Here is a 20975-nt window from a genome sequence, read left to right on the forward strand (position 1 = left end):
CGCGGCGGCGGAGACAGGCACGGGCTGGGGCAGCCCGGCCGGGCGGGGGCCTCGCGGGGAGGGGGCCTGGCCGGAAGGCGGAGACGGGGCGGGGGCGTAGGGGGGTGCTCTGACGTCACGGGAGGGGGCGGTGCGTGATCGTGACGTCACTGGGGCGCTGTGAGTCCTCGTGACGTCACGGGATGGGTGCTGTGCGTGCGCATGTGACGTCACGAGCGGAGAGGGAACGCTGTGGGTGCCCGTGAGGTCACGGGGAGGAGGGAGGCGGTGCTGAGGGTCCCGTGACGTCACGCGCCGCCATGTTGAGGCGGTGGCTGAGGGCACGGCGGGTTTCGCCTTCCCCATTTCCCCGCCGGGCACTGTCGCTTGGCGGTTTCCCTCCTCCGCGGGGCCAAAACCGAAATAAAAGTTGTCTGAGGGCACAAACTGTGTCGTGTCAGTGCGCGTGGGGAGGGAGGAGGGCGGGGAAGTGGTTCCCGGCGGGGAGAGTGCGGATGAGGGGAGGCTGTGGGTGAGGAGATGATGGGGGGGCTGTGGGTGAGGAAATGGAGGTGGGTAATGGCTGAGGAGATGGGGATGGGGCTGAGGGGCCGAGGGGTGTTATGGCTGGAGATGGTGGGATGGGGGGCTGTGGGTGAGGAGGATGTGGCCCATCTTGGGGAACGAAGGAGGGGACAGCCCCCAAAAAGCCCCTTCCTGGGCACACCTGAGGGCCCCCTGTCCCCGTCCCCGCTGTGGCATCACCAGGGCCTGGCAGGGACCCAGGGGCCCCAGTCCTGGTGTCCCTCCTTCCTCCTGGGAATGATGAGCTCCACATGAGCTCAGAGCAGGGGTGAGTCAGGAATTTGTGCCCAACACCACATTTCTCTGGAATTTGCACCATCATCCCTCTGGGAGTCATCGTGATCCTGAGTCACCATCCTGCCGAGTCACCACATTAGTCACAGCCTGAGTTCTTCCCTGAGAACTCTTGAAAAGTGAGGCAGAGCAGCAGCAAAGGGGCTGGTTCTGTGAAAAGGGCAGGAATGTGGGAATAATTGGAATGAGATGATCTTTAAAGTCCCTTCCAAACCATCACAAGATTCCTGAAAGCTTCCTCTGTGATTCAGTGATGTTTTCCTGCCCACTCACCTCAAATTTAAGAGGCTACATTCCTTTCTTCTGCAATATGAATGCACTGAAATAGATATGAAAGTATAAAACTTAAAGATACTGAAGTTTCACCTAAACACGTGAAAAAAAAATTTACTATATTTTGCGAGGAATTTTAGTTTACATATTAGAAACGAAAATTTTATTTGAAGAACACACCGATGTTGCTCCGAAAATTTAACAGAGTTTGTATTTTTCGAGTGATTTTTACATCAAAAAGTTTATTTTTGGGGGTTATCAAATGTGCTTTTTGAGTCTGAAGTTGCGTTATAAGAGACCTTTAAGTTCATCAAGCCCAAATTGCTGGGGAGGTGGTGGAGATCCAATTAGTGGCTCTCTTGCCCGGCTGTTCCCTTTAATTCCCATTTTCCATGGATTTAGACTGTCTGCAGGTGTCGCCGTTGCACCACATTCCCGGCCTTCCTCGTCCATCCCGAACTAACTGCTGGGAATGAACTCGGTCAGGTTTTTAAGGCAAAATGGAGCGTCTTTCCAGCTGTAATTCCCTAATTACATCGAAACTTCTAATTTCGCTTAATGAATCGCGCCGAGAATGGCACTAATTTGTTTAATTGCCTAAAAAAAAAAGCGAGGACGAAGCCATTTGTGCAGAAAAGCACCGAACACTGATGTTGTCTGGCTGAAGGAGGGAACTGTAATGGATCCTGTGTCATTCCAGATGGTGAGTTTTGTCCTTTATTGACTCCATGGATCCCACGTGGTGCAACAATCGCAGCAGCTGCACATGGAAATGAATGGATGGCTCTTCCATATCCATTGGTTTTGTCACCTTCAATCACATTTTCATGGACTTTTGCTCTGTTTTTTTGCCTGGTCATGGTGGGATAACGCGTCCAGGACCTGCTGTTCCTCCTGGGAATGAAAGACTGGGAAGGATCGTCCACTGGGTCTGAGCTTCCCAGGTTCAAGCAGTAGAATTTCCAGTCCAGAAGCATCTCCAGAACTTCTGCTCCAGGTGACATCACAGCCAAAGGCACAGGACGATTCCCAGCGGGAAAATCCCACAGCAAATTCTCAAATCCCCAGTAATAATAAGACCTGGGAAGAGGAAAATCTCGGGGCACTGACAGTTATCCAGGAGCAAACCATTCATTAAGGAAAAGCAGGAAGCACTTGAGAGGAGGACGGAAAAACGCTCTTAAAAAATCAGTTATTTCCAAACCTGTTTTTCCAGACTCCGGATCTGGGAATCTGTTTATCCCTGAGCAGGCTGTGCCCCCACATCCCAGCTGTTCTGCCATCACCAGGGACAGCCACCTGCAGATTTGGTGTCCGTATCCCTATGGATCTGTGGGGTCCATGGGAAGTCGGTGCTTCCCCCTCCTCACCTCCCTGTCCCACATCCAGGGGCCAACTCGGCTTTCCCAGTTGTCATAATATTTAGTCTCCAGCCTTTTACTTTGGCAACAGATGTTTTAAAGGACAACTTGTATTCCCCAAAGTGCTTTGGGAGCCCTGAGGGAGCTCCCAGGAAGCTTTTTCCCGGCGCACAGAAGCCGCTTGCTCCGGCTTCCAGCTTTGCTTTGAGGCTGGCTGGATCCTCTGGATTTCTCCAGCTGCCCCCTCGTTTACTTTGTGGTTTATTGAAATATCTGTTTCCTCTTTCTGGTCTCTCTCCTCAGTGCTCCGTGTGGGAGTCACGCCGACAGAAAACCGATGGAACAGAGAAACGCTGGCAGTAATTCCATGTAAAGCATTCCAAGATGTGAGTGAGGAGCTCTTGGGATGTGCTGGAACTCTTGGAACTCCAGGTGAGGCTCCAGACACAGGCCTGGGTGAGAAAACCACTCTTTAAAGTGTTAAAAGTTCTGTGTTTTTACAGCTCTGCTCAGCAGCTGGGCACGCTTTGTATCCGTCACGATATTCCTGCCTGGAAAACGACGCTGCCTGAGCCAAGTATGGAAACACTGGGGTGTTTTTAATACCTGATTTCACTGTACACATGGTCTGATGCCACTTCCATGGAACATCCCCTGGCTGGTTAAAGGCTTTGATTCATTATTGTTCATTATCTGGCTTTTGTTGCTCAGCTCAGGCGCCCGAGTTCCCTCATAAAAACGTCTCTGACACTTTTCCAAGCGTGGCTGTTGCAGCACCTTTGGAATACATCTGTTTTAACTGGAATGCATTTCTTTTTCTAATCACAGTTTATTTGCTTGTTACACGGTGGAACTCCTCTTCCTCACACCAGCTGCCACAGGGGAGATGAATCCCACATTTTCCCCACTTCCATGCACAGTTCCCACCCAGTGTCTGCATCCAGCAGTCCCTGAATGCAGGGAGATGATTCCAATGGTAAAAGACCTGGTCCATGGATGTTGCCCTGGGGTCTTGTTGTGTCCTTCCAAAAATTGGCCTCAGCCAGGGCAGGGTTGTGCCAACAGAATGAAGAGCTCCTTCTGGAGCAGCCAGAGGATCCAATGTTTCCATGCTTGGCCCTGGCTTTTTTTTCTATGGGAATGCTGCAGCTCCTTGAGCCATGGCTCTTGAGCCCCTGTTTCCAGCAGGGAACTCTACAAAGAGTTATGGAATCACAGAGTGGTTTGGGTTGGAAGGGACATCAGGGATCATCCAGTCCCACTCCCTGCCATGGGCAGGGACACCTTCCTCTATCCCAGGTTGCTCCAACCCGGCCTTGGACACTCCCAGGGATCCAGGGGCAGCCACAGCTTCTCTGGGCAGCCTGGGCCAGGGCCTCCCCACCCTCCCAGCCAGCAATTCCTTCCCGATATCCCATCCATCCCTGCCCTCTGGCACTTTAATCTCTGGCTCTGAGCTCTCCATCCCCAAATCTCGGGAGATGCTCTTCCAAGCTACTGGCACGCAGGGTAGGTGCTCCCATCCCCAGTCCCTTTGCCTCAGAGGAGGGGTTTTGTTCAGCGCTGGGCCATGTGGGGCGGTCGGGTGCCCATCCCGCATGGCAGCAGATCCCGGACTGTTGTTTTGCCACCGACTGTCCCCCCTTGGCACCGCCTGGCCCCGTGCCCTGTCTGGGTGCCCGCCCGCCGGGCCGGAATGTGGCTGCCGGGCAGTCCCGATTGTCGCACAGCACAGGCCAAATTCGGGATCAGATGTTTCCTCTCCTGAGCCCCGGAGTTCAATGTCCTTTCAGCGGGAGAGTTTATCCCTGAATGGAAAGTGCCGGGACGGTGCTTTGCATCTCGTTATCGCGCCCAGACAGCGTGTAAGCGATTCTCTCTGGGACAGATTTGGATCTGTCTGTGCCTCTGGGGCACCGCTGCCTTTTTCCACCTCCAAATATATCCCCAAATCCCTCCTTTTCCCTGGAGAGCGGCTCCCGCTTTTCAGAGCTGTGACGGGACCCCGCGTTCTTTCGGGATACTCATCCCAGCCGAGCATCCGGACATGCAGAGCCTTGAAGCACATGATTAACGCACGGTCTAGAGTATGCAAATGTGCTTTTTTCATTAGCCTCGGAGACGCCCAACCACGTGCAGGGTGAGCAGGGAGGGGAGAGGACGGGGCAGCACAGCCCAGACACTCGTGGAGGCAGAGAATGAAGCTCAGCATCAGCTGATTCCCAGTTACAGGGTGTCCAGTCTGTGCTGCCAGGCTTCTCCCAGGAAAACAGACCAAACCCGGGCTAAATCAAACCAGAACCGTGCCGGGAAGAGACCAGGGAGGTCGTGAGATGTGTCAGAATTAACCCCCCCACAGGTGAGGAGCAAACAGGTTAAAGTGTCAGGACTGCATGGAGTGGAGAGTGAAAGGAATCCATGGATTGAGTCCTCGCCTAAATGGCGTCAAAAAGCAGATTTTTCCTGCCAATTAAAATTTAATTTCCTGATAATTAAAGGGGGAGATACTCAAATAAGGACTTGCATGGTCCTCACCCCAGTCCCAGCACCTCTGGTGTCTAAAAGTGGAGGCATATGAAGATCCACAGCTGGGCTGCAAGGCTTGGGGCTGGATCCAGAGGAATCTCGGGAGAGGAAGGCTCAGAGGGAAGAGCTGCTCCTGGGATACATCTCCATGCCTTCTCCCATCCCATGGCATTGGCAAGGACCAGGGTAGTCCTGACCTCATCCCCAGCAGGATGCCAGGGGAGCCTCTGTCCTGCTCCCCATCCCCTCTGGCATCTTGTGTTTTGGGGGGTGTTCTGGAGAGTTCTGGAATCCACTTCCAAAGGGGTTAATGGAGCTTTTGGAAGGGATGAGGAGAAGAAATATCCTTGGCTCCCAGGACTGTGGCCCACTCACAGCAGGATCCTGTTGTCCTTCAAGTGTAAGGACAGAGGACTGTTGTGGTATCCAGATGGGATGCCAGGATGCCCCTGCCCCAGGATCAGCAATGCCAGGCTGTCCCTGCCCCAGATCAGCAATGCCAGGATGCTCCTGCCCCAGGATCAGCAATGCCAGGCTGTCCCTGCTCCAGGATCAGCAATGCCAGGATGCCCCTGCTCCAGGATCAGCAATGCCAGGATGCCCCTGCTCCAGGATCAGCAATGCTAGGATATTCCTGTCCCAGGATCAGCAATGCCAGGATGCTCCTGCCCCAGGATCAGCAATGCCAGGCTGTCCCTGCCCCAGGATCAGCAATGCCAGGCTGTCCCTCTCCCAGGATCAGCAATGCCAGGCTATCCCTGCCCCAGGATCAGCAATGCCAGGCTGTCCCTGCCCCAGGATCAGCAATGCCAGGCTGTCCCTCTCCCAGGATCAGCAATGCCAGGCTATCCCTGCCCCAGGATCAGCAATGCCAGGCTGTCCCTGCTCCAGGATCAGCAATGCCAGGCTGTCCCTGCTCCAGGATCAGCAATGCCAGGATGCCCCTGCTCCAGGATCAGCAATGCTAGGATATTCCTGTCCCAGGATCAGCAATGCCAGGATGCTCCTGCCCCAGGATCAGCAATGCCAGGCTGTCCCTGCTCCAGGATCAGCAATGCCAGGCTGTCCCTGCTCCAGGATCAGCAATGCCAGGATGCCCCTGCTCCAGGATCAGCAATGCTAGGATATTCCTGTCCCAGGATCAGCAATGCCAGGATGCTCCTGCCCCAGGATCAGCAATGCCAGGCTGTCCCTGCCCCAGGATCAGCAATGCCAGGCTGTCCCTCTCCCAGGATCAGCAATGCCAGGCTATCCCTGCCCCAGGATCAGCAATGCCAGGCTGTCCCTGCTCCAGGATCAGCAATGCCAGGCTGTCCCTGCTCCAGGATCAGCAATGCCAGGATGCTCCTGCCCCAGGATCAGCAATGCCAGGCTGTCCCTGCCCCAGGATCAGCAATGCCAGGATGCTCCTGCCCCAGGATCAGCGATGCCAGGCTGTCCCTCTCCCAGGATGATCAATGCCAGGATTCTCCTGCCCTAGGATCCATGATCCTGTGTCAGTACAATTTGCCATTAAAGCCACATTTTCCCTGAGTTTCCCATTTTAACACCACCTTTATGCAAATGTTTCCTCCAGTTTCCTTGTCCTGCCTTTTTTTTTTTTTTTTTTTTTTTTACATATTCCAAACCTGCCACGGTGTGACTTCAAGGAAATTCCCCAAATCCCCAGGAACTGCCCTCTCTCCCAAGCAAAGCTGGGCAGGCCCCGTTCCTGCTCCCACACCTGTCGGACCAGTAGGATGGGGAGGCCCTGCCCCGGTGCTTTGTGGCTTCAGTCATGTTTATAAACTACCCCGAGATCTGAGAGAAAACATTTACGAGGGCAAAATACTAAGTTGCCAAAGTGTTTCCAGCCTCATAAACACATCATTTTAAATGCGAGGAGGCACCAAGCAGGGCAAGATCGCACAAGTGGGATCCCTCCCGGGAGCTCCAACTGCAGAATTCCCTCCGTTTCTGCAAACCATTTCAATCATGAATCGGAAAAAAAAAGCCTTTTTAAAGATATTTTCTGCGTTCTAAAATTGGAAACTCATTTGTTTTTTTCGCTGCCCTCCTCCTCCTTTTGTTTCTCTCTCTTTGTGCAGCGTTTGGACAAAGCTTCCTGGAAATCTGGGCTGAAATGTGGGAATCAATTCAGCTCGGGGTGACTTTGTTCCTTTATTTCACACAAACTGCAGCAAACGTGTTTGTTGTGGAGCCATTCACTGGAACATTATCCCAACAATTGTGCAGCTGAGCTGGGATCCTGGGGCTCCTCCTGCTTGTGGGCCTGCAGTGGGAAAGCAGGAATTGGCAGCCTGGGAGACAGAGGTTTAGGACTTAGTCATGGGCCACTTTGCAAACAGAGTGGGATGATCAATAATTCATTGATAATAATTAATTTTTGTGCACTGACAGAGCCTGCCCAGAGAAGCTGTGGCTGCCCCTGGATCCCTGGAAGTGTCCAAGGCCAGGTTGGATGGGGCTTGGAGCAACCTGGGCTGGTGGAAGGTGTCCCTGCCCATGGCAGGGGGTGGCACTGCATGGGCTTTAATGTCCCTTCCAACCCAAACCAGTCTGGGATTCCAGAGCCAGGGCCAGCAGTGGGTGCCTGGGCTGGAGCCATCCATGGCTTGGTGGCCACAAGCTGCTCTCCCAGCCACCCTGAGCTCCCCCATCCTGGGAAATGCTCAACCTCAGCCCCCTGATTCCTCCAAGGATTCATGTCCCTGCCCTGAGCTCCCCCATCCTGGGAAATGCTCAACCTCAGCCCCCTAATTCCTCCAAGGATTCATGTCCCCACCCTGGGCTGGTGCTCTCTGAGTTTTCCAAAGGCAGGAGCTCCCCCAGCCCTGAGCAGAGCAAATCTCTTGTGGAGCATTTCACAGGGTCCTTCCAGGAAAATTTGTTCACTGAGCAGGATTCCAACACCCCCGTGGGGAGGCACCTGCCCATGGATGCTCCTCACCAGGGCCAAAGGCTGGGAAGTCTCCACGTAATCCACGGTGCTCCTGGTGGCAGCAGAGCTCCCTCCCGGGAACAAGCTGCTCTCCAAGCCGTGGAGGTTGTGCTGCTTAATATCTGAACAGAAGGCAACACAATTAGAGCTCAATCTAATGAATGAACCCTGATAAGAGCCACTGTCACGTTCCCTGTCCAGTGCTTGGCGTTGGATGCTCCGTGTGGAGCGAGGAGCCGGCAGCGCGGCCCCGGCCACCCACGGCCACGGCCGAGGCAGAGACACGGATGCTGCGGCCACAGGATGCCAAATAAACAGCGTGGACAACCATCTGCCACCCCCCTGAGCTGCAGCCAGCCCTGACACCCCATTAGGCTGTGGCCCAAAAGCACAAATCTGGTGGTTTGGCCACCGGCGGTTTTCGTTTTGCTACAGAAAAGGCTTCTGGCATTTGTTAAAAACAGCAAAAAAAAAAACAAAAAGAAAAAGCAACAGGAAGAGAGCCAAGGGATTTGAGGACTTGTTTAAATAATGGGAAGGCTGCTGCTGCCTGTTTTGTTTATGTCATCAAAAAAGGGCACAGCTTTGAAGTTCCCCATGAGCAGCTACAATGTTGGCTTAAAAAGGAGAGCTGGGATGCTGCTGGGTTTGCACCTTTCTGGAGCGGAGCATCCGTGGGGTCACTGTATCCAAAACCCCCGTGTCTGACCTCAGAACGAGCTGATTATTTTTCATTATTAACGTAGAGAAAGAGGGAAAGAATCATAACATTTTCCTCCCCCAAACCACTTGTTGTGCTACAGCTTAACTTGTGAAATGCCATTGGAATTCCAATCAAGGACAAACCAGGGAGGAGTGTCACCTCTCCTGGCTGTCACCAAACCACCAAACCACATCCTCCTGCTCTGAGACCTCCTCCAGGTACCAGGACTAGTAAACTGATTCTTAAAAACATTTCACTGCGCTCTGTAACATTAAACCCTGAGCAATTCTGTTATAATTCTATAAATCACAAATATTTCCTTACAATAGACCTAATTTTCTGTTTCCTGAGCCGTCCTCCATTCTCCCTCAGCCCATCTCCAGCCAGTAAGCAATTCCCAGAGAATGCAGTCGTGCAGTCCATCTTCTGCTTTACCTTTGGTTCCAAATAAATCCAAGCTGGATTCCATAGCCAGGATAAATGTGTGAGGAATAGTCATGCCAGAGCTTTCCCTGCTGCCGTCCCACTGCTGATGAAGCCGGCCCAGTGAGAGGGGGAAAAGGTTTCCCTGTGCCCTCATCGCCAGAGAAACACGTGGATGTGTAAAAGCCTGATCTAGACATGTTGGGATTGTGGGATCATTCCTGTTTAACCACTTCTGAGTCGCTGCATTTCCCCATCAAACACCGGATGGGGCATTTGAATACCTGCGCTCGCACCTCCCCGGCTGGGATTCCTGTGGAAACCCAAACTGCTCCGGGAGAAATCACCGAATCCCACACTGGTTTGGGTTGGGAGGGACCTTAAAGACCATCAATTCCACCCCCTGCCATGGGCAGGGACACCTTCCACCAGCCCAGGTTGCTCCAAGCCTCGTCCAAGCTGGCCTTGGACACTTCCAGGGATGCAGAGGCAGCCACAGCTGCCCTGGGTAACAAATGCCTAGAAGGAGTAGCTGAGCGTGGGAGGTGAAATCCTGTGTTCCATCAGTTTTCATGTTTAAAAAGGTGTTATTTCCTTGCTGTTCTAGGAATAGGCTGGTGTGACATTTCCCTTGGGACACAGAGTGGGTTTGGCCAGTTTGGCTGGAGAGGGGCGGAGAGGCCGGTGGTGGATCCAGCGGGATCCAGAGATGGAACTACCCAAAAATGAGCAGCATCTTGTCCCCTGTAAAATACCTCTGTGGTTGAAGCACCACAAGTCCTGTTCCCTTTGCACCCCACTGCTCCCCAGTCCCGCTGTGAGCTGTGGATGAGCCGCTCCAGGGTTACTCTGTGGGCAGGACCTGGCTCACCAAACCACGCTGGTGTTGGGACGTGGCCCCTGAATCCATGAGAAAACGCCCCAGTGGATTGCACAGCTCCATCCCTCCTGCTTCCCACTCTGATTAACTCCTGGGACACAGCCCTGGGTCTGTCAGCTGTATTCCTTTAATCCCTGTGATACCAGATTATGGATCACCAATCTGCTGGAAGGACTCCACCTCTCCAGAGGGGTTTTCCAGCAGCTTCGTTAACACCAGTGCTAATGATTTGAGTGACTGGCAGTTCAGGCAGTGGAGGTTCCCTTGTTCCAGCGTGGGGCTGGGTGTGTTCAGGACAGGACAGGGCTCTCTCTCCCAAAGCCCAGGAGGACAACAGTGCCACGGCCCTCCCAGTTTCCACGAGGAGAGAAAACTCCGTCGAAAAAGCTGGAGCAATGTCATCACTGGCTACACTCTACATCTGTTCCATCTCAGAATAATTTATTTTAACCTCTGAAGATACAAGGGAAAATATGTGAAGGAGATGGAGACGTGCCAGTATTTCCAGCTCATTATAAGCACAGAACTGTTGCTTGTAGCACTTTTTTGGAGCAGAGAGCAGTCTGGTTTGAAATCCCCCAAGCAATGAGGAATCATGTCCTCACCAATGGAAATCATTCCCGGGCGAAGAGTTTGCTAATTAGAAAAGTTTCAGCTTGAAACTCAGTCTAAATTTCCTCCCTTTACATAATGTTCTGTCTGCTTTCTGAGGGCACTGCTGGGGGTTGGAGTCACCCAAATGTTTTTCCTTCTCTCAAGGGGTGAAACCCTGGGCTGGAGGGATGTGGGACATGGAGCAAGAACAGCAGGGATTGGAATTGTCATGGGGGATGCTAAAGGTTTTGGGGTTTTTTTTCCTATTTGAAAGCAATGCTGCAGTTGGGAGGCAAAGGTGAGGCCAAGGGGAAGTGATGGATCTGCATTTTGGGGACCAGCAGAGCACGTGCCACACACCCCTGGGGGGTGACACTGACTGGGCTGTGACAAACCACTCTGCCATGTGAGAGGTGGCAGATGTGGCCCCTCTGTGCCCAACCCAGCCCAGGCAGCCTCTGCTCCACCACCAAAGCACAAATGAACTAAAAATGGCTCTTTTCCAGCCACTGGTTTCCCTGTTCAGCAGCGCTTTCCACAGCACCACAAAATGGCCCTTTTTGGCACAAAAAGGCACTTTCTGCCCGTTCTCTTTGTGTGGGAGAAGGGACTAAAGGACTTGGGGGACAGAGGGACTTGCTCAAGCAGAGTCATTCCCAGTCTGTTTGAGGATGAGCAGCCAGTGACCCGAATGGAGCAGACCCAGAGCCACGAACAGCTCAGCAGCTGTGCCCGAAGAGGACAGAGATATGAATGAGTGTTACCAAGATTAAGGTTTAATTAAATTCCTGCGAGATTTTTGGGTCTCCATAAATTTCCTTTGAGCTCTCTGCCAACTAGGATATGCTCCCTGGCTCCGGAATAGAAAAGCAAGTGTTGTTGTGTTTTGCAAATACATTTTCTAATGCATGCAAGTGCTGACTATGCAAAAGGCTCCCTGGTTTCCACGATTAACAAAATTACAAAAGCACAAAGGGTAGCAGTTCTTCTTGTTTTCGACTATCCCTTAAAAACAAGAGATGGATCAAAGTATCCTGTGATTAAGTTCATTAATCACACCCACATCGTGAAAACCATCGACTCCTCTGAACCCACATCTCACACAGGGAGGGTGAGAGGGGTTGGCCGGGGTGGATCCTGCTGTGGGTTGGGTGTTTATTTACTTGTTTTTCCCAAACAAGGCCCTGATGGGGTGGCATGGCCAGGGGGCAGGGATGGCTCTGGCCGGGAGCAGCCGGGTGGGCGAGAACAGGCAAAGTCCCTGCCCGGCCCTCGGGGTTGGGATGCACAAAACTCTGCTGCTTTCATCCCGTTCGGGGGTAAATCCCGGGAAGGGAAGGACTGAGCTGCAGGGCTGAGGGGTCAGCAGGCAGGATGGGCACAGGGATGTCTGTCCTGGACAGTGGTGCCCTGGAAACCCACTCCAGGAGTGGCATTCCCTGTGGTGCTGCTCCTGTAGGGTTCGTATCTTCCTTGCTTTTAATCCTGTGCTTGTCCTTGTCAACACAGCAAAGGCTTATCTAAGACACAGACCTTTTATCTTCCCAATGTCCCATCTAACCCTGCCCTCTGGCAATGGGAAGCCATTCCCTACATCCTGTCTCTGCAGGCCCTTGTCCCAAGTGCCTCTCCAGCTCTCCTGGAGCCTCTTTAGGCCCTGGAAGGGGCTCTCCTGTCTCCCCTTATCTATGTCTCTCTGTACCTGGTAAGTGAGAGCCATCTGTTAAAGCACTTGGAAAATTCAACAGCAAGCTGACAATCACATTCCCAAGCTGCTGGATCAGCCAGAAAGGGATTCAGCCCTCAGCTCCATCCCTACAAGTGGCACCTGACTGCAGGAGGTACAGCTGTGTTTCTCCAAGTGATGGAGCTGGAGGAGCTTCCAGCCAACGGGAAATCATCTCAACCCAAGGAGGACACAAGTGCCACCTGCTCTGCTTAGCAAAGCCCAGCTTTTTTCAATGCCTGACAAAGAAGTGGACACTGAGAGGGGTTTGTACCCTTGAGGGTCCTCCCTGCCCTGCAGGCACAGAGTGACTGCCCTGGGTTCTGGCCAAGGCCATCCCAGGATGAGCTGCTCATCATCCCAGGATGAGCTGCTCATCCCAGCACGGACCGGGCTGTGCTATGTCATGCTCTGTTTAAAACCAGCCCACAGGTGCTGTTTTGTGGGGGGGACCAGGCCCACTGACCGTGAAGACTGTGGAGGTTATAATTTTGTACATGCCAAAAATATTTCTCCAGCCCACCCCTCACAGATTTAATCACAACCAGAGATGAAAACACCCGATTCGGGGTGGATTTGCACCAAAGTGTGAACACTCTGCCCAGGGAGGATGTGTTGTTCATTGCCATTTGCCAGGTGCAAAATAAGCCTTTCTGTGACCCCAGTGTTATTGAAATGTCTGGCTGAGGGCAGGGAGAGCAGGGCTGAACTGCGGGTGCAGCACGGAAGGGGTTAGAGCGATAAGCCCGTGGCTCCACGTGGAACAAAGCTGGCATTTCAGGGGGGAGACAATGGATTGTGCTCTCTGTGTGCAGTTCAGTCATCCATCGGGCTCTGGGGCTGAGGTCACCCACCCAGCCCTGCACTGCAGCATCTCTGGCCCAGCCAGCAAGGAGCAGCCAAACAAAGAGGAGCTGAGTCGGCAGGAGTGGGACTGTCCCGTGGATGGGGAAGGGCTCCGTGGATGGGGAAGGGCTCTGTGGATGGGGAAGGGCTCCGTGGATGGGGAAGGGCCCCGTGGATGGGGAAGGGCCCCATGGATGGGGAAGGGCCCCGTGGATGGGGAAGGGCTCCGTGGATGGGGAAGGGCTCTGTGGATGGGGAAGGGCCCTGTGGATGGGGAAGGGCCCCGTGGATGGGGAAGGGCCCCGTGGATGGGGAAGGGCCCCGTGGATGGGGAAGGGCCCCGTGGATGGGGAAGGGCTCCGTGGATGGGGAAGGGCTCTGTGGATGGGGAAGGGCCCTGTGGATGGGGAAGGGCCCCGTGGATGGGGAAGGGCTCCGTGAAACGGCTCCCAGAAAACGCCAGGCAGTCCATTCCAGGACACTGCTGCAAATCCTTCTGAATAAGCATTTTCCCTGACAGCACATCTTAGCACTTTGCATGGCCACTGGTCACACTCAATTCCTGTCTCGCATCCCAAACAATAATTACGGGCTTGGCCTGGTTTTGTGGCTGGCTGATAGGATTTGCAAAGCAAGCGTGCAGGCTCCAGCCCAAAGGATGCAGGGGCTGCCATCCCTCTGTAAATCATCTGTAAATATTTTCTCCAGCAGCAGCTCTGTTTCCTTTGAAGCATTAAAAGGATGGCAGGTCTAATGTGGGCACGTGGCTCAAGGCACACCCCAGGCACACACACACACACACTCTTGGTTTAGGCTGGGCTGGGTTTTGGGCCATGAAAAGAGGAGGCTCAGTTTGTCACCCTGTGCTGTTTTCTGGGAAATGGGCTTTAATTATGTCACCAGCAACTGGAAAATCTGAGCTCTGAGTCGCAGGGTGGTGCTGTGAGTTCCTCTGCTTGTCAGGGGAAGGTACAGGCAGGCAGGGAGTCCTGGAATGGGTTGGGTGGAAAGGGACCTTAAATCCCATCTCATCCCACCCCCTGCCATGGGCAGGGACACCTTCCACCAGCCCAGGTTGCTCCAAGCCCTGTCCAGCCTGGCCTTGGACACTTCCAAGGATCCAGGGGCAGCCACAGCTTCTCTGCCCAACGTGGGCCAGGGCCTCCCCACCCTCACAGCCAGGAATTCCTTCCCAATATCCCATCTAACCCTGCCCTCTGGCAGTAGGAAGCCATTCCCTGTGTCCTGTCCCTCCATCCCTTGTCCCAGGTCCCTCTCCAGCTCTCCTGGAGCCCCTTTAGGCCCTGGAAGGGGCTCTCAGCTCTCCCTGGATCCTTCTCTTCTCCAGGGGAACCCCCCTAGCTCTCCCAGCCTGGCTCCAGAGCAGAGGGGCTCCAGCCCTGGGAGATCCTCTGTGGCCTCCTCTGGACTCACTCTAACAGGTCAATATTTTTCTCATGTTGGGGGTCCCAGATCCCAGTGAAGGACAAGGTACAACCCTTCTGGCTGTGCAGGATGTGCTGGGAAGTGAAGGAGAGCTTGTACTGGGCACCAAAGTGGTTGTTCCCTGCTTTATTCTGAAACAAATTGGGTGTGAGCTGGTATGGGACTGCTCCATCAGCTCTGCTCCATCAGCTCTGCTCCATCACCACTGTTCCATCCCAGTGCTCCATCCCCACTGCTCCATCCCACACCTTTCGGAGCTCACCAGGTTCAGCTGCACCCCAGAAGTGCCCTAAGGTATGGGATGCCCTGCAGCTGCCCATGAACCTCCTCGACCCAACACCTGCAGCATTTTGGAGGGTCTGGGCCGTGCCTTTCCCGGGCAGTGCCACCACACACACCACCCTGACCTTGTGCCGCAGGGCAGAAAGAGACGGGAGCTTCAGAAGTTTTACCCCCTGGAATCTCCAACCCCTCCCAGCTGGCTGCTCAAGGAAGTTATTAAAGATGCAGCAGGCCTTCTTCACGCTCCCTGCATCCATCATCCCCTCCTGGCTGGGTTCAGCCGGTCTCCGTCGGTCCCCAGCGCCACGAGCAGTAAATAATTCAGGGTGAACTTCTGTTCTCCTTGTCGTGTAACAGGAGTGGAGATGTTTGGAGTGGGTTGGGAAGGGGAAATGTCTGTTTTATGGGAAAAGCTGCACTGCTGGCCTTTTGCTGAATTTAGCAGCGGAACAGAGCCTGGTGATACCCTGGAGAAGGGAAGGCTCCGGGGTGACCTGGTTGTGGCCTTGCAGTGTCTGAAGGGAGCCTGCAGGGAAGATGGAGAGGGACTTTGGACAAGGGGGAATGGCTTCAAACTGACAGAGAGTAGGGTTAGATGGGATATTGGGAAGGAGTTCTTGGCTGGGAGGGTGGGGAGGCCCTGGCAGAGCTTGCCCAGAAAAGCTGTGGCTGCCCTTGGATCCCTGGAAGTGTCCAAGGCCAGGTTGGACAGGGCTTGGAGCAATCTGGGATAGATGAAGGTGTCCCTGCTCATAGCAGAGGTTGGGACTGGGTGAGCTTCAAGGTCCCTTCCCACCCAAATCATTCTGGGATTCCATGACGGTGGGACCCAGAGGGAAGGGACCTGTCCCCATCCCAGTCTGCCCGTCCCTGCCTGGCACAGCTCAGGAGCAAAGCAGTGACTTGTCCCACTGTCCAGCTCCCAGCAGGCTCCCTGGGAAGCTGAGGAACTCCAGACTGATGTCCCTGTGCTCCCATGGAAAGCTTTTGCTCCCCCTGAAAATCTGTCAGCTGGGACCGGTGACCCTCAACCCAGGACCTGCCACAAACAGGCCCTGAGGGGTGAGGACAGTCACAAACTGTCCCAAACCTTGGAGAACATCAACCTGTGACACCAGGTACCCCCTAATGACCCTGCACACCCTGTGGGACCAGCAGGTCCTCACACTCAGCACCCCCCACCCCATCTCCCCACGCGCCTGCTCAGTGAGCAGTGGGAGCATTCCCAGAAGTGCTCCCACCCCACACATCCCCAGCTGCCAGGGATGCAGACAGGGATAGTGGCAACTCTTTCACTTGGCAGATGCTGAGGAGTCCCTAAATTTAAAACAACAGCCAGGAGAGGCCACAGTGCCACCCACCCTGTGTCCATGGAGCATCCCGGGGGCACCAGCTACATGGGAAGGGGGGGCAAGGAGAGCTCAGCACTGCTGGGAGCTTTACCTGCAGTGAGACATCATTGAGGGGAGCTGGTGACACTGGAAAACGTGATTTAAAGGTCTGGAAAAGGTGTTTCCAGTGGCTGCACAACTCTTGTTCTGGCAAATTCTCCCCCTTCCCCCCCCACCTTGCTGGGAGACAAATGTTATTAATCAGTCCCGTAAATTGAAATCCATATTTTTTTCTCAGGAGTTCTGAAACCCATTTAAGGCCTCTAAACAGCTTCTATCAGCTGAAAAAATTGAATTAGTTTTATTCCTCTTGCCCAAGCATCCTCGGGAGCTCTTTGTCAGGAGCCTTTGGTGGGAAAACAATGGGAACTTGTGCGGCGCTTGTGTGCGGAGCCTGCGTGGAAGCACAGGGAGCTGTCCTCCTGCCTGGGGACAATGGCTGGCATTGTCCCACGGGTGGCCTTTGGAGCCAGGAGCCAGCTGAGGGCTGAGCTACAGCCCCTCCATCGCCGGGAAAAGCGGAGAGAAGGATCTCCTGGCAGTTACTGCATCTCCTCCAGGCTCGGTCTCCATCTCACCGCGCCGCTCTGCGCTCACACAGCAGCTTTATTAAATATTGACTCCTTCCCTCCTGCTATTTTCTGCTCCATTATCTCAGTTTCATTAGCATTTGCAATCCCTTGCCTTGCTGGGAATTCCGAAGTTGTGTTTTGTCTGCTTGCCTTCCTGCCAATAAATCATGGACGAGCTCCCGGCCGGGCTGAATCCCACCAGAAAACAACACTCGGGTTGTGTTTGATCACAGGGAGATGAGCAGGAACATGGAGATTCCATGGATGACCCCGAGGGTCACCATCCCAGTCTGGAAGTGGGGTGTCCTCCAGCTCCAGGTGTTCCTCTTCCCATCCCAGTGCTCCCTGGGGATTCTCCATCCCAGCATTTGCACCTTGTTTTAAACTCAATTTACCTGGAGGGGGGTTCACCTGGACAAGAGAAGGCTCCAGGGAGACCTTGAAGCCCCTTGCAGTGCCTAAAGGGGCTCCAGGAGAGCTGGAGAGGGACTGGGGACAAGGCATGGAGGGACAGGGCACAGGGAATGGCTTCCCGCTGCCAGAGGGCAGGGAAAGATGGGATACTGGGAAGGAATTGCTGGCGGGGAGGGTGGTGAGGCCCTGGCACAGGTTGGGCAGAGAATCTGTGGCTGCCCCTGGATCCCTGGAAGTGTCCAAGGCCAGGTTGGACGGGGCTTGGAGCAACCTGGGCTGGTGGAAGGTGTCCCTGCCCATGGCAGGGGGTGGGACTGGATGGGCTTTAAGGTCCCTTCCAACCAAACCATTCCATGATTCCATAATTGGATATTTTACAGTGCTACTTTTAATTCATATTAAGGAGCAAGTTCTCTATGTAACCGAATCCAACTCTGCTGCTTTGGGGGTGAATTTTACTGTAAGTCCTTTCCTCGATTTTCAGGGAATTCTCAGAACTTGAAGGCTGATCCCAAACGTGGGATTTTCCGTCTTTTTTTTCTTTTCCTAGCAACATTTCAGTTTCGTTTACAATCACTGCAGGTACAAAAGGAAAGGGAAGAACAAACAAAATTAGTTGAGTACACAAAGGTTTGTAGGTCATTAAACACAGTAATAGGGATTGAAGGGACCTTAAGGATCATCTCATTCCACCCACCACCTTCATCTCACCTTCCACCAGCCCAGGTTGCTCCAAGCCACAGCTTCTCTGCCCAACCTGTGCCAGTGTCTCATCACCCTGCAGCTTCTTATTTTCCTTGAGAAAACTGTTCTCAGAGAGCAGCCTATGGGTTGGTTTTTTATTCTTTTTTCCCTTTATTACAGCAAACCCCCTCTCTGTCTCCCAGGCAAGGTCAGTGCTGGTGTGCTGCAATCAATAACCTCTCGTTAAGTGTGCCCTGCTCAGCTCTCACACAGGGGTTATGGTTGCTCTACATCTTTATTATGAATGAATGAAACTTCCCCTGCCACGGCTGAGCCAGGAGCTGGCTATTTATTGAAGCCTCTCCAGCTTTAGGAACATTATATCACATCACCTGGAACTGCAGCTCGGGATCCATCTGGAAGTGCTGAGCATCGGGGAAAATGAGGGTTCATAAACCAAGCTTTTCCCTCCAGAGATTCTTCCACAGGCAGATAAGTAGACACTGGTTCAGGAGATTTTAGGAATGACTCAGCCCCAAACTTCCAGCTTGTTGTGTGGAGATTTTGGTGACAAACAGACCAATGAGCTTGAGGAAAGGCTGAGATGTCTCATTCTCCAGGGAAATTCCACACGTGCTCGTGGCACAGAGCCCTTGCAGAGCTGGTATGGCCATTAATCCTGGTGTCTTTCCTGGTGGCATCACCTGGTGTGAATTGTCCAGGTGCCTGGGATGAGCTCTGGGAACTGCACATTGTGTAGCTGCTTATTTAGTTTGAATAAATAAACGTAAAAACAAAGCTCTTGTTCATGAATTTTTATCCCAGAATAATTTCTTAGCCTTGTGTGAGCCAGCTGAGTCCCTTTTTTATTTAGCACTGCTGCCAGGCTCGTTCTGACATTTGCAAACATTGACATCCCAGTTACAGACAACAAATTGCTTCAAAATCCTCTTATTCTCTTGAAAGAATTCCTTCCTTTGCACTCTGGCATTGATGTCAAACAGTTGCTGTGTGTAAGGATGGCTAATTTCATTAAAAACTTTGCAAGGCTGGTTTTGACCTGAATATGCCTCATAGCAGGATTTGGAGCTGCCTTTGGCTTCCTGCCGAAAGCCAAGCCAAGGAATCCAGTTTGGATTCCCTGCAATTATCCCAACCTGTCCCAGGTATTCGTGGCTGGCAGCGGCTCCCGGGCCCCGACCGTGTCCCTGTGTCCAGAGGGATGCAAAAATCCTGAGGGGATTTGCCCTTGATTCAGAAAAATGAGGTTCCTGAGTGCTTCCATGGTGGGAATTAGTGATTGGGAAAATGCTGGGATTCCTCCTCTTGGAGGAAGGTTTCTGTCGCAGGTAATTCCCAGCTGGCAATTTGCTGCTGGGAGAGAGAAGGATCCCGGGCTGGAAACTGTCTCCAGCTCACTGTATCCTGACCCTCCTCTGTTATCAGTGACACTTCACTGCTCCCTTATCTCACAGCAGTGTTGTGAAGCTTAATTAACTAATTAATCTCTCAAAGAATTGTGATAGTTTTAGATAAAAGACCCTGAGCAAAGTATTTATTACCGGTCCCTTCACTAGCGACAATAACGTTGTTATTGAGTCCCAAGGGCTCTCTGGGGTTTAAACCTTGGTTTATTAAGGATATTGCAAGAATTTTAGGCTTTTGACAGAGCAGTTGTATGGAATTCTGGGCTGTTCCTGGGGTAACACCTTCCCCAGTGCCTGTGGAGCAGGAATCCACACCCTTGGCATTGCTCGGGGGCCCTGATACTCTATGGGCAAGGTGGGGTCTAATCCAGGACTCCCCATCCCAGTCATGTCTTTTTTTTTTTTTTTTTCTAATTAGAATGAGCACATTTAATTAGTGGTGGGTTTAGAGCACACACAGAGAAAAGCTTCCTGTCACTTCCCTGGATTTCCACTGCAGGGTTGCGTGTGCTGCCACACAGGATTCCCAGCGAGCTGTGCCTCTGGCACCACTGCCATCCCAGAGGAAATAAATTCAGGAATGGTCATTTTCTAAACAATCTTATCTTCTTGCTTTCCCCCCCAAAAAATTAATCTTCGGGTTGAGGAGAGACAGCAGTAAGAGTGTTGTAGTGGAGGTGACAGCTGAGTGAAAATCATTCTTCCCTGGAAGGATAATGGAATGTTAATAGAAGACAGTGGGATACGGATTGTGGGTGACAGGAGGGAATTAGGTCTTGGAGTGGGGACTAACACAGATGTAAGAGCAGGACAGCACAGTCACCAAACGGGTCAATGCCATCTCCTGGGATTTTCTCCAAACTGGGGGGGAGTGCTGGGGGCCAGGCTCGTGTTTCCTGCACGGCCCCTGCACACCCAGGGACCATTCCCAGGGGCTGCGTTTGGCCACCAGGACACTGACATAGTGTTGGAGAGGATCTGCAGGGAATGATGAAGAAATGGGGAATAGCACCTGAGGAGTGGGCAGGTTTGATATGCTTTGGAGGATGATCCCCTGATTACGCCCAGGCAGCATCACTGGCTTGGTTACGGATACGTTGGGGTGGTGAACCTATGGAGATTGATTCCCCCATTGTCCCAGTCTCAGCCAAAGAGATGTGGGCTCTGGGGGCACCCTGGAAAGCCCCTCGGTGGGGCAGAAGGCCCTGCTGCTCCAAGCCAACAGGCCCCTGTGGCTGCAGTGTCAGCCCCATGCTGGCACCACAGTGGGTGCACAGAGACCATGGAGTCCCAGGATGGTTTGGGCTGGAAGGGACATTAAGGATCATCCAGTTCCAACCCCAACCTTCCACCAGCCCAGGTTGCTCCAAGCCCCCTGGCCTTGGACACTCCCAGGGATCCAGGGGCAGCCCACTCTCCCAGCCAGGAATTCCTTCCTAATCCCCAAGGCAGGGGGGCCTTGGCCGCATGAAGCCGTTCCCCGCGTCCTGCCCCTCCATCCCTGCCCAGCGCGCCCGCTCGGCCAAAATGGAGGCGGCGGGGTCGCCCCCACCGCTGCCCACCCTTCGCCATCCCCTTCCCACCCCTTCCCCATCCCCTTCCCACCCCTTCTCTCTCCCTTTCCCACT

The 20975-nt window shown here is 53.3% G+C and overlaps 1 long non-coding RNA gene across 1 annotated transcript; it reads left to right on the forward strand.

Annotated features, from left to right (window-relative positions):
- Nucleotides 1-517: 517 nt before the first annotated feature.
- LOC127481210 (uncharacterized) lies at nucleotides 518-3269 on the forward strand. The gene is made up of 3 exons (XR_007908141.1): nucleotides 518-551; nucleotides 2796-2924; nucleotides 2996-3269. It is a non-coding gene; the product is annotated as an uncharacterized LOC127481210 (long non-coding RNA).
- Nucleotides 3270-20975: the final 17706 nt, after the last annotated feature.

This window comes from Manacus candei, unplaced genomic scaffold (genome assembly GCF_025592945.1).
Source record: "Manacus candei isolate 608988 ecotype Guabito, Panama unplaced genomic scaffold, ASM2559294v1 h1tg000077l, whole genome shotgun sequence".
NCBI lineage: Eukaryota > Metazoa > Chordata > Aves > Passeriformes > Pipridae > Manacus > Manacus candei.